Genomic DNA, 17,833 nt, shown 5'->3' on the forward strand with positions numbered 1-17,833 from the left:
TGTGTTTCCCTCCTACTAATTGGCCAAGTGTTCCATCTCTCAGTCTGGGGGGTCAAACAGTACGCCCCTCAGACAGGGTTCGCAACTTGGGAGTCCTCCTGGACCCACAGCTGACTTTTGAACACCACTTGTCGGCTGTGACCAGGGGGGCATTTGCCCAGGTTCGCCTGGTGCACCAGTTGCATCCCTACCTGAACCGGGAGGCCCTCACAACAGTCACTCACGCCCTTGTGACCTCTAGACTGGACTACTGCAACATGATCTACATGGGGCAGCCCTTGAAGAGTATTCAGAGACTTCAGCTTGTCCAGAATGCAGCCACGCAAGCGATCGTGGGTGTACCTCGGTTCACCCACGTAACACCTATCCTCCGTGAGCTGCACTGGCTGCCTATTGGTCTCCGGATACGCTTCAAGGCGCTAGTCGTCACTTATAAAGCCCTTCATGGTATCGGACCTGGGTACTTGAGAGACCGCCTGCTGCCAATTACCTCCACTAGACCGATTAGATCCCACAGATTAGGCCTCCTCCGAATTCCATCCGCCGGCCAGTGTCGACTGGCGACTACCCGGAGGAGAGCCTTCTCTGTGGCTGCTTCGACCCTCTGGAACGAACTCCCCATGGAGATTCAAACCGTCACCACCCTCCAGGCCTTCCGCAAAGCCCTTAAAACCTGGCTGTTCTGACAGGCCTGGGGCTAAAGAACCGTTGCCCCCGTCTCGAATGGTATGACTGCTGTGTGTTTTAAACCATGTATTGTTTTGTGTCATTTTTAATTTTGTCTGTATCCCCCCTTCCCTGGTTTGAGTTGTGAGCCGCCCTGAGTCCCCTTCGGGGGGAAAGGGCGGCATATAAATAAAATCAACATTCAACATTCAACATTCAACAGTTTCATCAGCTTCTTTGCAAAGTCTGCATTTGGCATCATCAGAGGATTTTTTGATTTTGGCCTTAATGGCATTTGTGTGGATAGCTTGTTCTTGCGCAGCCAGGATTAGTGACTCTGTTTCTTTCTTTAATGTACCTGTTGTTAACCATAACCAAGTTTGTTCACTGTCCACTTTATCTTTTATTTTTTCCAGAAATTGGCTATGCAGTGCTTTGTTCTGCCAACTCTCCATTCTTGATTTTATCACATCTTTTCTGTATTCTTGTTTCGTCTATTGGGCCTTCAGTAGTTTTTTGTTCTTTACTTCAATTAATAGATGTTCTTGACTTTCTTTTAAATAATCAGCCAGTGCATGTTTTTCTTCTTCAACTGTTTGCTTCACTTGTAATAATCCTCTGCCACCTGATTTTCAGGACAGGTACAGTCTATCAGTATCACCACGTGGATGTAAACTGTAGTGCATTGTCATTAGTTTCCTGGTTTTTCGGTCCAAAATGTCCAAATCAGCTTGTGTCCAGTTAACTATACCAGCTGTGTATCTTATAACTGGTATTGCCCAGGTATTTATGGCCTTGATTGTATTTCCACCATTCAATTTAGATTTCAAAATTTTCCTAACTCTATTGGTGTACTCTCGCCTGACAATAGTTTTTACTTCTCCATGCTTGATATTATCCAACTGCAGAATGCCTAAGTATTTGTAGGCTTCATTTTCGTTGCATTTAATTAGTTGGCCATTGGGCATTTCAATTCCCTCACATGCAGTGATTTTGCCTCTTTTTATGGATACAGTGGCGCATTTTTCCATGCCAAACTGCATTGAAATATTGGTGCTGAATACTTGGACTGTATTTGTCAATGATTGGATTTCTATTTCTGACTTTCCATAGAGTTTCAAATCATCCATATAGGGTAAATGCGAAAATTTTTCAGCTTCTTTGGCTGTTTGGTAGCCTAATTTCATTTTTTTTAAGATTACTGATAGTGGGATCATTGCGATGATGAAGAGAAGAGGTGAAAGTGAATCACCCTGGAAAATTCCTCATTTGATATTAACCATTCCGTAGATCTCATTCCCTACTGCCAACTCAGTTCTCCATTGTTTCATCGCCTTTTCAGTAAAGGATGTAATATTTTTGCTAATGCCAGTTGTTTCTAAGCATTTTATGATCCAACTATGTGGCAGTGAGTCAAATGCCTTTTTGTAATCAATCCAGACCATATTCAAGTTCGTTTTTCTGTTCTTACAATTTTCTAATATCATTTTATCAATTAGGAGCTGATCTTTTGTGCCCCTGCTCCTTCTTTTGTTGCCTTTTTGCTCTACTGGCAAGATGTTGTTTGTTTCCAAATAATCCATCATGTTATCTGCAATAATGCCTGTGAGTAATTTGAAGGTTGTTGGCAAGCATGTTATTGGTCTGTAGTTTTCAGGTGTTGTTCCTTTAGTTGCATCTTTCTGAATCAAGTATGTTTTTCCAGTTGTCAACCATTCATCAATTTGGCCCTTTTGTAAAATTTCATTCAGTTGCCTGGCCAATATTGCATGTAAACTGGTCAGATATTTGAGCCAGAAATCATGTAATTGGTCCTTTCCAGGTGATGTCCAATTCTTTACCCTTTTTACTCAATTTTTGACCATCTCAGTTGTTATTTCTAATACTTGCATTTGTTTGTTGCCAATGCTTTTCTCAAAGTCATGTATCCACTTTGCTTCCTTATTGTAGTCCTTTGCATTTTCCCACAATTCTTTCCAGAATTCAACTGTGGCCTGCTTTTCCACTTTTGGTGTCACCATTCACATTAAGACTTTGATAAAAATGCCATTGGTCTGATCGAAATTGCTGATTTTGTTTATATTGGATGATTTGTGCCTCATATCTTTCAATTTTTCTAGCTATTGCTGTTATCCGCTGTTTTACAATCTCTACAGCTTCATTGATGTTTTTTGTATCCAATCTATATCTTCTGATTAGCCGATCTATGGTTTTGTTGTTTTTAAGCCGTTGCTCATGCATGTTCTTTAAGTTACTAGCATCTGCCCTTATTTTTTTTACTTTTTGTTCTAATCAGATTTTCCACTTTGGCTTTGATGCTTTTTCTATTGTGTGACTAGGTACTTTGATTTTAATGCCTAGTTCATTAGTGACTATTACAGCTGCGCTGTACATTAACTGGTTCGTTTGCAAGATGGATCCCAATTCAATTATTGAAAACACTGCATTAACCATTTTCATGATAGGGGCCAAAATTTTCTTAGGCACAGTTTTTAGTGATGGTAAACGTTGCCTTTCCTCATTAAGCAGAAAATGCTCCATGATCTTATCCTTCAATTCTTTTTGTTTTTGAGTTAGTTCATCAGTTGTTTCAGTGATAACTGGTTCTAGTGGTGGTGGTGTTATTTCCTCCCCGAGAGCTTCTTCTGGGAGTTCTATTATAATGTCTTTAGTTGTGTCTTGAATATCAGTTATTTCTGCTTGTGATATTGTTTTTTTGGTTTTGCAATGCCTGAATTTCCTCAAGTTCAACTTCACTAAACACTTTATTCCGTATAATAAATTGCCTTTGATCTGCTAGGCATTGTTCACTAACATTTGAATCTGGATATTGTTCTTTCCATAATTCATACATTCGCTTTAAATAACCTCTTTTTTTCTGGCTCTGAGTTGTAGTAACAGGCCATTATGGCACGGTTTTCATCTGCACTATATTTTTGTCGTTTTGTTGGCTGGTCCACTTGTAGCCCACTTGTCGACGGATGTCCAGGGACCCCAACATCCACCGCGGCCCTTGTTAACCTGCGCGATGACCGATGCAGTATAAATTTTTTATTCATTTCTTTCACCATATTGTATGGGTTGGCGGGGGTTTTTTTATGGGGCCAGTTGCCAACCTGACCCCAACCCTCCTCCTTTTTCATCCGGGCTTGGGACCGGCAACGGCGGAGTTGTTGTTGTTGTTGTTGTGGTTGTTGTTGTTATTATTATTATTATTTGGTTAATCTTTGGTGAGATTCACAGCCTTTGGGGCTGGTTGGTAGCCTAACAGCTCGAATCCTAACCAAGGACCTAGGAACTGTTAAGTTAACATTGGAGGATATAAGTTGTTCCAAGTAGGATGGTTTTTTGTAGAGTCAGAATGTTCAAGTCAGGTAAATTTAGAATTTTCAAATAGCAAGGTAGCCCTTTAGGTATTGCTCTAAGGGCTCCAGTTACAATTGGGACAACACATGATTTCTTTTTCTACAGTCGCTCAACCTCAATTTGCAAGTCCCGGTATTTTGTGATTTTTTTCTTGCTGTTTATCTTCAATTCATGCATCACCAGGTATTGCAATGTCAATGAAACATACTTTTTTTCTTTTCAATTATTGTTATGTCAGGTGTGTTGTAGGCCAAGTGCCTGTCAGTCTGGATTCTGAAGTCCCACAAGATTTTGCCTTTGTCATTCTCTAAAACCTTCTCAACCTGATGGTCCCAGTGGTTTTTGCTGTACTCAAATCCAAACTTTTGGCACAATTTCCAGTGAATAATCTTAGTAACGCAGTCATGGCATTGTAGGTAGTCAGTTTGTGAAATTTTGCTGCACCCGCTGATCAAGTGGTCGACTGTCTCATCTTTCTCATTACAGAGGCGACATTTGCTATTGGTGGTAACATGTTGAATTTTTGCCTTCATGCAGTTTGTGGCTAAGGCTTGTTCTTGAGCTGCCGAAATAAAGCCTTCTGTTTCTTTTTTCAGTACCCCTCATCTTAACCAGTTCCAAGTTAGTTTTTGGTCAGCTTTGCCTTCAATACTTTTCAAGTATTGGCCATGCATAGTTTGCTTTTCCAATTTTCAGCTCGCTTCTCAATTACTTTTTTCTTATATTCAGCTTTTAACTTAGTTGTCTTCAAAAGGCCTCCTTTATTTATTTCCTTAATCATTGGTTCTTCACTTTTCTGGATGTAATCATTCAAGCTGTGTCTTTCTTCTTCCACAGTCTGTTTTACTTGTAGGAGTCCTCGACCATCCTCTGCTCTTGGTAGATATAATCAGTCAACATCACTTTTAGGATGCAAAGCATGATTCATTGTCATAAGCTTCCTTGCTTTTCTGTCCAAATTGTCCAACTCCATCTGGGTCCAGTCAATTATTCCTGCAGAGTATCGAATCACAGGTATAGCCCAGGTATTTATGGCTTTTATGATGTTTCCTCCACTCAATTTGGACTTTAATATCTTGCGAATAATGTAATGGTTTGAATGGTTTGCACAGCCTCATTGACCTTTTTTAATACCTTTCTCAATTTTTTCCGGTTCACTTGGTTCAGCTTTGGCAAATGTGTTCTTTCAGCATCTTCCATTTGATGCTTTATTTTCTCAGCTAATTGAGCAATATCTGTTGGTGTTTGTTCTTCAGTGCTTCCTTGTTCTTTATCTTCATCCATTTCAGCATCCTCTTCCTCCCTTTCTTCCTCAGTTTGCTTTTGAGTCTGCAAATCATTCTTGATGTTATTCTTCTTTGTTGGTATACTCAGACCATTAGTTGCTTTCTCTTCGATTCCCATTAATTCCCTTGTTAATCCGGATGATGGTACAGCCAGCATAAATTTCATTTTTTTCCTATTCATCATATTTGAATGGGTTGAGGAGCAAATTTTGTCTGGCCTTTCACCTAAGACCTGTCTTATATGGTTGTACCTGTTCAGCATATCCCTTAGGATCATTAGAGTGTGCAAGCCCCTCCACCACAACAAGGTAAATCTCCTCGGAGGGGTTGTTGTTGTTGTTATTGTTGTTTGTTGTTATTATCCTAATTGGTGGGATATCCTTATTGTGATTATGGTGTGGATACATACATTCACAGACCTAGCAGCCAACCTTTGATCAAAATTTCTAACCAGTCTGACGGAAGGAGGGAGAGCTTTAGAAATAAATAGACATCAATTGGGGCACAAAACTCACTTGAAAGGCAAAAAAAAGTTTTTAAAAATTACTGTTTCATTAAAACTATATATTTTTTGGAAAGTAGGGAGCTCTGTTTGCTATTGGCACTTCAAACAACCCTAGGTCATCAGACTGAGTAGTTCTATAACAACTATGGATGGTGGGGAGATCATTAAGGCTGTGAGACCAGGAAATGGACAAATATAAACAACTGCAGGAGCCTTGGTGCTCCCTGAGCTTGTTTACTTGAAGACATCAGTTCACCCCTCATGTCAACCCTGAGTTACAAGCGTTCTACTTTATTGATAAATAACTACATTGAAACGTGTTTGGAATTCTACATGGTGCAAAATGCAGAGGTCAAGTTGTATTTCTTGGCCATACAGAAAGATCTGCAATGGCCAAAAATGCAATTTAAGGTGCTGGTATTGACCATTAGAACCCTTAAAAAGCATAGGCCGATTGTCTGTGACCCTGCCTTTCCTGGTGTGACAGAAAGTTCTTACAAGGTCACAGTCATACAACCTGATACAAAATGAATCCATTACCAGTACAAGAGACAAGATGGAAACTGTTCCTCAGGACCAAAAGAATGGGCAAAAGAAACAGAGACAAGAGTTTGAAGTAGCTTTTGAAATCCCTTGGAAACTGGGCTAACATTTAATACACAGCTATAATTGGATTTGTTTTATTTTATTATTTTATTTTTTGTTGTAGCTTCATCAGCTTTGCTGCAGCAATCTACTTATTAGAACTTTGATGTTTGTGGAGGTATGGCCCATTGAACCAAGAGAATATGAGTTTATCCAGTTACTTAGAACAGTAGGCAAAGTCATCCTGAAGATGCCCAAACTCAACTATTATGTATATAGAAAAAGGCCTTCTCCAAGATTGGAGAATGTATCTTCTAAGGCAGAAGCTGGGTTTGACTGCCAATGCTTAAAGAAGATGGCAGAAAACTCCAAGATTTTATTTTAATTGTTAGTTTTGTTCTGTTTCATATTTTCACATTTAAATTATTGTAAACCACCTTGCACTTGATACAAACAGAAAGATGTGGTAAATACAATAATAAATTAATTTCACAACAATATAATTTTCTACTGACCAAAAGATAGATGAATAGGACTTCAACTTAGGAGGGGACTAAACCCTATGGGAAACCATAATCAACTCCTCCTTTATTGTTGGGATACTTCAACAACTTTTCTAACAGAAGAAAGGCTTGGTTAACTTGATCAGGATGAAAGCAATAGCGTGCTAGAGCAGGCTCACAACAGCCAAGTGTTAAGTTTTCTGAAATTTTGCAAACTGGTTGAGAACAAAGCTGAGTCATGATGCCCACTGTGCTAATCAGCTCTTTGCCAGCTAGCAGGAGGTTATAGTAGTTGCACTGGGAGAGCTGATTGTTAAACAGCAACACACTACTGGTTGGATGCCTCAATGGATGAGGTCTCTCCCTCCCTTCCTCCCCACTCCCTCCCTCTCTCAAAAGCTTGAGAAATGTGGAAAGTTTCAAACTATATTCCACATGTATTTTGATGTTCTTTCCTTCAAAATATATGAATGGGTTTGTTAATAACATTCCCTCATATTACTGTGTATGTTATATTTATGAATACTCACTTTTAACTATTGAATGACATTGCAGAATTTATAAATTTTGTGTAACTACCTTTAGATTTGAATATTAGTTCAACAGTGTTGAACCCACTTAAGTAAATTTGCATTCAAATGTGAAAAAAAACCTTTCTCCCATCCATAGTAGATGAAAAATAAAAGTGGAGCAGTAGAGATATTGCAGAGTAGCTTTACCTCACAGCCATCATGTTTTTTTCTGGGTAGAAATAACTGTTTAACTATGAGCTAACAACAAGACATACTAAGCCATAGTCAGTACTGCTTAAATAAGAACTACTATTACCGGTTATTTCGATTAATGGATCTGTCACCTAACCACAAAGTGACCATTTTCTCTGGTTTGGATGACATATTAAGCCAAGCCACAATACGGCTGACTGCTTTGTGCAAACATGGTCAATGTCAGGGACTAGGAGAAGTTTCCTGAAATCCATCCATATGATTCAATATATTTAGCAAAGAAATAGATACCCAATTAGCATTGAACAATGGATTCAGGACCAAGATAAAACTGCAGGTGCACACTTCACTTCTGGCCATATGACATCCAGGGATGGTGAGTCTGTCAAAATGCTTAGCTTTCACTCTTTTTCAAGAAGTGAAAGAAAGTTGGGTCAGTTGGAGAAAGGCTAAGCTTTTTTAAAAAAAGTGGATGTCATATTTTACTAACTTGCAAAAGTGTGTTTCCACTTAAAGGCTAATTGACATCTCCCACATCAGACAGTCAGCACTGTGTTGTCAAGTAGATTACTCCTGATCTGTACTTTGTCTCAGCTGTGGATTAAGCAGTGTAATGCTATCCTATTTAATATTTTAACCGTATGGGCTGCAATTTCACAGACAATTATAGAACAAGGAAAGCCTCCCACCAGCCTGTTGCAGCCCGTAGGACAGTTATTTTGTCACAGGAAGCTTTTAGGGATGTGATAGGCAGTCTGCGCCCTTATTCTGCTGCCGCCACCATCTCCCACATTCTCTTTCACACAGAAGCTCATTACCTCATCCATCTGGATTCATCTGATATTGGTTAGTAATCAAAAGTTGCCTCATTTTAAACTTTGCTTTGCCCTCTGCCATCATATGTTTCATTTTCAGGCCCCTTCTGAACCTCACGTTCTGCTATACTGTAGCTGAGGGTTGATTATGCATTGTTCACTGGCAGTATTGGAAAACATTGATCTTTTGAAGCTAAGATATTATGTTTCCCAGAGACATGTTGCCTGAGTCAGAAGTGATCAGAATGATGAAGCTGAGAAGGATTTGCTTTGGTGTTGGGATTTCCTAATGGCAGTTCTGAAGTTGTAGATTACTAATGCCTAAAAGTGGCAATGTTTATCTCCACTAAATAAATAATGGAAGGCTAAAAAAAAAAGTTATTGGAAGTGGGGCAATATTAACACAAATGAGAATTCCTCTGAAAACAAATCCAGTGTAATAGTTAGAGCTCAAAAGTAGGATTAAGGAGATCCTGGTTCAAAGTCATTCTCAAATGGCCTTCCCTGAGAGGGTTCTGTTAATCTCAACTGAGAAACAGAAGCATCGTTTTTTACAGATTACTCTGTAATCTCTCATAATTCTATTCCACATTCATAATTCTATTCCATATTCATAATAATGTGACTTAAAAAAGATTACCTCAAAATTGTAATATGTAATGTTTTTTCTTTCCACATTCATAATGATATTTCAATTTTTTTTAATCTGTACAGTTTTCTCTCACAAAAGATAGCGTGGCATTATGTAAAAATGAAGAGCAATCTGCAGACTTGCAGTCTACAAACTCCAGCTAATCTCATATCTGTATTTATCAAGATTGAATTCTCTACGTCTCCTAAAACCAGAATTACTCTGCTATTAGGCAGAGGGAAGAAATTGCCTCAGGCCACTGATTTTGAGTGTCATGAAAAAGTAGCAAATGGTTAGATAAGTATAAGTTCTGTTTCTACTTTCCAAAGGAGATATTTGTGGGCTTTTCTCCCTCAAATGGCCAAAAAAGAAAAAAAAAACATAGTGTAGTCTGAATGGAGGAAGCAAATGCCATTTCTACTCTACCTCAAGTAGCAAAATGTCTTGGTTGGCCTCCTTTAAGCCCAAGATGAACTCTTGTATTCAATTTGCCAAACTTCAAATTGCTTCACTCTGGCAGATTGTGGTTTAGATTTGCCAAATGCCAAGGTAATATCGGTTAGCTCTGGGTTACTAGGGTTGAGCCAAAATGGAAGGAGGTAGGGTAATGTGGTTATTTTCTTCCCCTGCAAAATGTGCCTCCCACTTTTTGGATGTTTTCCTCAAGGCTAATTTTGGAATTTGTTTTCCGTAGGGATTGCTGCAGAGAAAAGTTATGACACCACCCAAACCATTTAGGCAATGCATACATAAAGCTTTGTGGTGATCCCAGTTGGCTGCAGCTTCAGCAATTTTTTTCCTTTGAAAAATACCTCCTCTTAGTGTCAACAACATCATCCCAGAGCCAGTGAGAGGCCAAATGAAATTACCTCAAAATAAAGGTAATCCAAAGCAGTGCCTTTATTCTGAATAAGATTTTACTATCCTCACTATTTCCATACAATCCACTAGATTTGGCTATATGTTCTTCTACAGCATCTACGTAGAAGCTATAGCTGTCTAACAGATTTTGGCACCAAAGCTATGGTTAGCTGAAGTTCCAAACAGTAGTACAGTATAGGTTTCAGACTTTATGAAAACCCTTTGGCCTGTCCAAATATTCCTTCATCGTATTAGCTTTATATTATATTTTTTCACCTTTTATCCATATCCAAAGGAAGACACTCAAGCATAGCTCTGCAATAAATTCTGTATTCTATAGATCCACCATAAGAAATTCCAAAGCTGGCCAATTACAACTGCAAATATGTAAGAGGGTTTTTTATCCCCACTGAAATATCTTTTGTTTGATATATCTTCTGGAGCTCTGTGTTGTTCTTGGATCTGACCCAATCAGACAGGGATTTTTGGCCTGAATCTATTAAAGTGAATTAATACTCATTCTACCCTACTTAAATTGGAAAAGACTTGTAGCAGTATAAAGCCTAGGGACAAGGATCAGTACAATACAGTATATTTTACTATCTGTGTTAAAAAAACAACAGTAGTGTTCCTGTCCATTAGGGATTTTTAGCAGTTAATTTAAAAAAAAAAAAAAACAAGAAGTTTTAAAATGTTAAATTCACATGCACCTTTATTTTCAATTTTCCTTAGTGGAAGTTTTAGAGCATGTGTGTGTACCTACATGTACATGGAAATGCATGGCAGGAAGATAATAGAGAATGAGAGTGAACAACATGGGGAACTCGCGAGAAGTGAGAGATTAGATCAGTGTTTCGACTTTGACAACTTTAAAAAGAGTGGACTTCAACTTCCCTAGACAGAATGGAGAGGGGGGGGGGGAGAAAGAGGCTTACAATGCAGCAAGCCACAACATTTTGAGCCATTCTCCAAGTGCTTCTGCTGTACCAATACCATAGAGAAACGTGGAGGATTTTTTTTTTCTTCACGACTCTCACCCTGATCTACCAAATTTGGTCCCATTTGATTCTGGTTTTGGGAGTTATCTTTCTGCAAACAGAGTTCCAAGTTTCTTTACATAATTCTAATATTCCATTAATTTGAAAGAAGGTAGTTGAAGTATGTCAAGCATGAGAGGGAAGGAGATATGTTTCTATGTGTTCCTACTCTCATCTTGAGTTGTATCTATAAGTGTTTGTGTATACATGTACAGTAGGAAACACAAGATTGATTGTATGTGTTCCATTCCAGATCATAGGTCTATGGAGGGAAATGGAAGATGAATTAAGAATGGAACATCTGGCAGTATGTTGAATTGTTGCCCACCTCCTCTAATAAAGGATTGTACTGGAGGAAATTTTCATTGTTTATTTTCTGCAGCCTCTGTCTGGCTCTGGTCCATTTACAAATGTCATTTTTCTTTTGCTGGCTTTTCTCCTGTACCAAATATGTCCTCCCTTATCAGAGAGTTATCTTACCGACAGACAGGTAGACAAGGTCCCAAGTCTCTTCACGTAATTTCGTTCTAACCATTTCTTGGGAAGAAAAAGTAATTCAATCAGAAAGAGAAAGTCAATCCATCCTCACCTCTAAGGACTGCAGGTCTTAAGACAATAAAACTCTCCTTAGCTTCCACTTTGTGCAAAAACAAATCAAAAACAAAGGCTAATACAGCATACTGGTTTTTTACTGTCTAATTTGAGCAGTTGCTCTATAGGGAATGGTATGAAGTCATCAAATCCTCTTTCTTTTATTGCACTTTTTCTCTCCTGCTGCTAGCTGTAAAGAAAGTGTGCCAGCAATTCTGTAACAAGAATTGCAGAACTTCTTTTTCTCAGTAACTAGAACTGTGCTACATGTTGCTGGAGAAGAGGAACTATTTTTAAATCATGTCTAGAGGTGGATATCAGGAACAGGGCATGGTGATTGCTTTTGGGGGAGGTGGGGAAGAAATGATCCTGGAACAACCAAAATCCTCTCTCACCTACACCCCCTCACACATACACGAATGGTGGGATTTGGGACCAGTCTATTTGCCGGTTCTCCAAACTACTCAAAATTTCCACTACTGGCTGAATACCATCTCTGATACACACAAGAGAAAGGGAGAAAATATCAGCATCTTCTGGAAATGGAGAAAGAACAAGAAGCTATCAGAGAAAGAAAACAGAATATGTTAATTTTATTCCAGGTCTCTTTGTTTGGAGTTCTATTCTCAGGGAAGAGACAGAGTCTTTGTCATGCTTCAGTTCTAACTGAGGTAGAAGCACTGTGATAATTCCATAAAGAGGAATGCCCTCTATATCCTACTGAATGCCCTTTATTCCTACTGAATCCTAAGCAAGCTTTTTTAAAAAAAATATGGTTTGGTTTTTCCCTAGAGCATGTAGTTTGGATCTTTAAAATAAAAATTCAGTGATTCACTACTTCAGCTTCAACCCCAGTAATACATGGGCAAACAATTGATATAAAATTAAGTTAAACCACTCCAAACTCTATTGCAGAAAATATGACTTCAGCAACAGAGTGGTCAATGCTAGGAACACTCTATCCAACTCCATTGTTACAGCCTCAAACCCTCACAGTTCAATCTCAAACTGTCTACCATGGATCTCACCCCATTCTTAAGAGGTCCTTAAAGTGTGCGTGCATAAGCGCACCAGTCCTTGTCTTACTGTCCCCATTTATCTGCATCCAGTTCCTTTGTTCATGTTTATGTTCATACTTATACTCGTTACCTTGTACATGTTAGATAGATAGATAGATAGATAGATAGATAGATAGATAGATAGATAGATAGATAGATTTCCTGGAATTGATTCTTTGTGTACTGTTTTATAGTAATATAAAATTGCTAGGTCCCTTCTTTGCTGGTCAAAGAAAGATTGCCTAAGGAACTCAGGAAATCATCATTTGAGGAGGGATATAGTACAATACTCACTTAGTTAGTTTACTGTATTGTCGTATGCGGAGGAGGTTTCCCGCCAAGGCCAACGGCACCATCATTCCATCTTGGTGATGCCTTTTGAAGTTATCTCGCACCTGACACTTGGGAGAATTATGATTGGACTGTGACTGGGATGCCAAGGGGTGGGGAATGGGTTATTCTATATATCAATTGCTTTCGCGCCTAAATAATCAGTCTTTGCTTTGCTACGCTTCTGTTCATTTATAATTAGTAAAAGTACACTTGATTTCTTTCAATGGAGTCTTGTGGTTTTCTTTCCTGATTAACCAATGAAGGAGTGCTGACATTAAGCGAAGACTCACTCACACCCCACCAGGAGTTTTCAACCTACCGTGGGGGGTGTACTCACAAGAAGGTACGAAGAAAATGTCATTGCGAGCGAGCGATGAAGAGGAGACTGAAAGGGAAACGGCAGAACCATCTTTACCTGAAAGGCTAGCTGGCCTAAGAGTAGAGGAGCCTGCGGTTCGCCCCCGATGGACTTTGGGAGTGGGGCAAAAAGAGGATTCTGAGGAATTGGATGCAGGAGTTACCAGAAGGAGACTAAAAAAAAACCCAGCGGATTGGGAAGAAGCTATGACCGAGCGGAAGACCCGAGGGAGAGTGATGGAAAGGGAGCAAACGGAAGAATTTGAACAAAGGTACTCCATGCATAAATTTAGGGAGGGTGAAGAGGCCGAGGGGGGATGGGAGCAAGCAAACCCAGAAACAGCCTCCCCCCACAGCCAGGGCTGCTGCCAGAGTAGGGGGGGGGCAGCAGACGCAGAATGGCAAAAGTCCCTCCCTTACCAGTAAAATATAACGGTGATGCCAAGAGGTTGGGCCTTTTCGTCATTCAGATTTGGAATTACATGGAAATATATGGCCCAGATTTAGAATCCGATGAGATGAAGCTGAGAATGGTTTTACTTTCTTTGGAAGAAAAGGCGGCCGATTGGATGGTGAGCTTACACCAATGTAATTCCCCTCTCCTGAGGAATTTTGATGACTTTATGGCTGCACTAAAGAGGAGGTTTGATGATCCGCTGATTGAGAAACGCGGGAAGGTGAATTTTATGGCCCTAAAGCAGGGAAATAGACCAGTGGCTGAATATGTTCAGGAGTTTCAACAGCTTTCATCGTATATGAGGGGGTGGTCAGAGGAGGCCCTCCTGGATCAGTTTGCATTGGGATTAAATGAGAACATTTACCAACAATGCGTTAACAGACACCTTCCCAAGCGAGTTGTTGCTTGGTATGAAAATGCAGCAGACGTTGAGCTAGATTTGATTAGACTTCAACATGCAAAAGAGGAAAAAGTGGAGAGGTCATTTAGTCATTTTTAGTCATTTATTTGACATTTATAGGCCGCCCTTTTCCCTGAGGGGACTCAGGGCGGCTTACAATTAATGGGAAGGGAGTGTAAGACAAAACACAAGAAAGAAAAAAAATGTGAATAAAAAAATAAACCGATAAAACACAACATTCATTCAGCATTCGGGTGGGGCGAGGTTCGGGTCTTATCCCCAGGCCTGACGGGATAGCCAGATCTTGAGGGCTGTGCGGAAGGTCTGGACGGTGGTGAGGGTACGAATCTCCACGGGGAGATCGTTCCAAAGCGTCGGAGCTGCAACTGAGAAGGCTCTCCTCCGCGTAGTCGCCAGTCGGCACTGACTGGCGGATGGAATTCGGAGGAGGCCTACTCTATGCGATCTGATGGGACGAAGGGAGGTAATTGGCAGAAGGCGGTCTCTCAGATAGTCAGATCCACTACCATGGAGGGCTTTATGAATGGTGAGTAGCACCTTGAAGCGCACCCGGAGATCAACAGGTAGCCAGCGCAGCTCACGGAGGATCGGTGTTATGTGGGCGAACCATGGTGCGCCCACGATCACTCGTGCGGCCACATTCTGGACTAGCTGAAGTCGCCGGATGCTCTTCAAGGGCAGCCCCATGTAGAGCACATTGCAGTATTCCAGCCTGGAGATCACAAGGGCTCGAGTGACTGTTGTGAGGGCCTCCCGATTCAGGTAGGGCCGCAACTGGCGTACCAGGTGAACCTGGGCAAATGCCCCCCTGGTCACAGCTGACAAATGGTGGTCAAAAGTCAGCTGTGGATCCAGGAGGACTCCCAAGTTGCGGACCCTGTCTGAGGGGTATAAATTTTGACCCCCCAGCCTGAGTGATGGAACGTTGGCCAAATTGTTGGGAGGGAAGCACAACAGCCACTCGGTCTTGTCCGGGCTGAGTACCAGTTTGTTAGCTCTCATCCAGTCCTTAACGGCCTCAAGACCCCGGTTCATCACGTCCACCGCTTCATTGAGTTGGCACGGGGCGGACAGATACAACTGTGTATCGTCCGCGTATTGATGGTATTTTATCCCGTGCCTCTGAATGATCTCGCCCAGCGGTTTCATGTATATGTTGAATAGTAGGGGGGATAAGACCGAGCCCTGCGGCACCCCATAAGTTAGGGGCCTCGGGGACGATCTCTGCCCCCCCACCAACACCGACTGCGACCTGTCCGAGAGGTAGGAGGAGAACCACTGCAAGACAGTGCCTCCCACTCCCACCTCCCGCAGTCACCCCCCCCCAGCTCAAAAAGCCCCATTCCGCATCAGGGGTGAAGGGAAGGGAAGCTCCGCCAGCAAGACCAAGCCATTCACGTGCTTCCATTGTGGGAAGGGAGGCCATTGCGCCATGTATTGCCACGTTAAACTTCCCCCGACCGCCCCACACCCTGCCAAAAGGGAAGGGAAGGCAAGCAAGGCCCTGGGGAAGAAGAAGGAGGCTGCGTACACTGCTGAAAATACCCCTCAGCGTTTCCAGCCAGAGGTGGAGGAGGAAGCGGACGTGACCATCAGCTCCTCTGATGAATCTGATGACGACGCCTCGCCTCGTTGGGTGAGTTCAAATAAAGGCCCCATGTTAATCCCAATTGAGTTAAGGGTGCCACCTGCTGGTGCGATGGAGCAGCTTTCCGCTCTCCTCGACTCGGGCTGCTCTAGATGTATGATTAGTCCAGCAATGGTTGAAAAATTGGGCTTGAAATTGAGGACTTTGAAAATCCCTATTATTTTTTTGCCAGATCGATGGATCCATTGCAGGGGGGGGGGGCAGCCCATTTTTACACTGAACCTCTAAAAATGAAAATGGGCACCCATTTAGAATTAATCTCTTTTATTGTGGCACCTGGGATGGACAGACCCCTTATTTTGGGACTCCCCTGGCTTCGTAAATGGAACCCTCGCATTAACTGGAGGGAGGGGTGGCTGCGCATTCGAACCAGCACAGCCCCAGATGGGGAGGCCGAAGCCTCAGAGCCTGCTGGCTCCGGCCCCACTTTGGCCGCCAGGGGCCAAGAGAGAATTGAGGGGGAAGAGAAGATTCCGAAGGAATATTGGGACCTGAAAGGAGTTTTTAGTGAAGAATCTTCCGATAAGCTTCCACCCCACAGACCCACTGATTGCTCCATCGAGATTTTGCCTGGGGTACCGCTTCCAAAACCCCAAATATATTCTATGTCACCCAGGGAGATGGAGGAAATGAGGAAGTTTATTGACAAGAACTTGCAAAGGGGTTTCATTGAACCAGCCAGACCCAAGGTGTCTGCCCCTGTACTATTCAGAGAGAAGAAAGATGGCTCTCTTCGGCTCTGCGTGAACTTTAAGAACCTTAATTCAATCTCTTCCCACAATCTCTACCCTTTGCCTCTGATGAAGGACATGCTGGCCCAACTGGGGAAAGGCCGCATTTTTACTCAACTGGACTTACGGGAGGCATACTATAGGGTGCAAATTAAGGAGGGGGACGAGTGGAAGACTGCTTTCAACTGCCCCCTAGGTTGCTTCCAGTTCCGTGTAATGCCCTTTGGCCTGCAGGGGGCACCTGCAGTTTTTATGCAATTAATTAATGAGGTTTTGCATGACCACCTCTACAAGGGCGTTATCGTATATTTGGATGATATCCTTATTTACACGCAAACACATGACGAACACGTCAAGTTGGTCCGCACTGTCCTAAAGAAACTCCGAGCTGCAGAGCTTTATGCCAAGTTGTCCAAATGTGAATTTCACCAGGAGAAGATAGACTACCTTGGCTATCGTATCTCCCACGCAGGTGTGGAGATGGACCCCGCTAAAGTCAAGGTGGTCACTGAGTGGGAGGCGCCCCGTACACGCAAGCAATTGCAGAAATTTTTGGGTTTTGCCAATTTCTATCATCAGTTCATCCCTTCTTTTGCCAAAATTGCACTTCCCATCACTAATTTGTTGAAGTCCAAAGGTGGGCTGAAACCCAAGCCTAGCAAGCCGTTGAATTGGACCATGGAGTGTCAAACTGCTTTTGAAAAGTTGAAATGACTTTTTGCCGAGGAGCCGGTTCTGAAGCATCCGGAGATGGACAAGCCCTTCGTCGTTCAAGCTGACGCCAGTGACGTGGCAGTGGGGGCCGTATTGCTTCAGACCAACGACCAAGGTAATTTACAACCTTGTGCCTACACTTCTCGTAAACTCACAGACACTGAGAGACGTTGGCCGATCTGGGAGAAAGAAGCATTTGCTGTACGTTGGGCTTTGGCCACATGGCGCCACTTCCTGGAGGGCGCTAAGCATCCATTTGAGGTGTGGACTGACCATAAGAATTTGGAGGCTTTGAGGACTCCCAGGCGGCTCTCCCCTAAGCAGATGCGCTGGGCTCAGCATTGCAATCGTTTTAATTTCACACTTAAGTACATCCCAGGGGGGGGGGGAGAACTTCATGGCTGATGCTTGAGACTCCCTCAATACAACTGCTCTAAGCTCAGCGTTGTCCAGCCCATTGTTCCCACATCAAGCCTCGCTGCTCCTGTTGTTACTAGGCAACAGACACGCTCTAAGGTGGACGTGTCCCAAGATTTTCTTTCC

General features: G+C 42.0%; 1 long non-coding RNA gene across 2 annotated transcripts in view; it reads left to right on the forward strand.

Moving 5' to 3' along the window:
• The window catches only part of LOC148049418 (uncharacterized), a 72,788-nt gene that overhangs the window by 13,513 nt on the left and 41,442 nt on the right, over positions 1–17,833 (forward strand). The window lies entirely within an intron of this gene.

The sequence above is a fragment of the Thamnophis sirtalis genome, unplaced genomic scaffold (genome assembly GCF_051295495.1).
Source record: "Thamnophis sirtalis isolate CommonGarterSnake01/CBP01778 unplaced genomic scaffold, rThaSir2_p1.2 scaffold_1, whole genome shotgun sequence".
Taxonomy (NCBI): domain Eukaryota; kingdom Metazoa; phylum Chordata; class Lepidosauria; order Squamata; family Natricidae; genus Thamnophis; species Thamnophis sirtalis.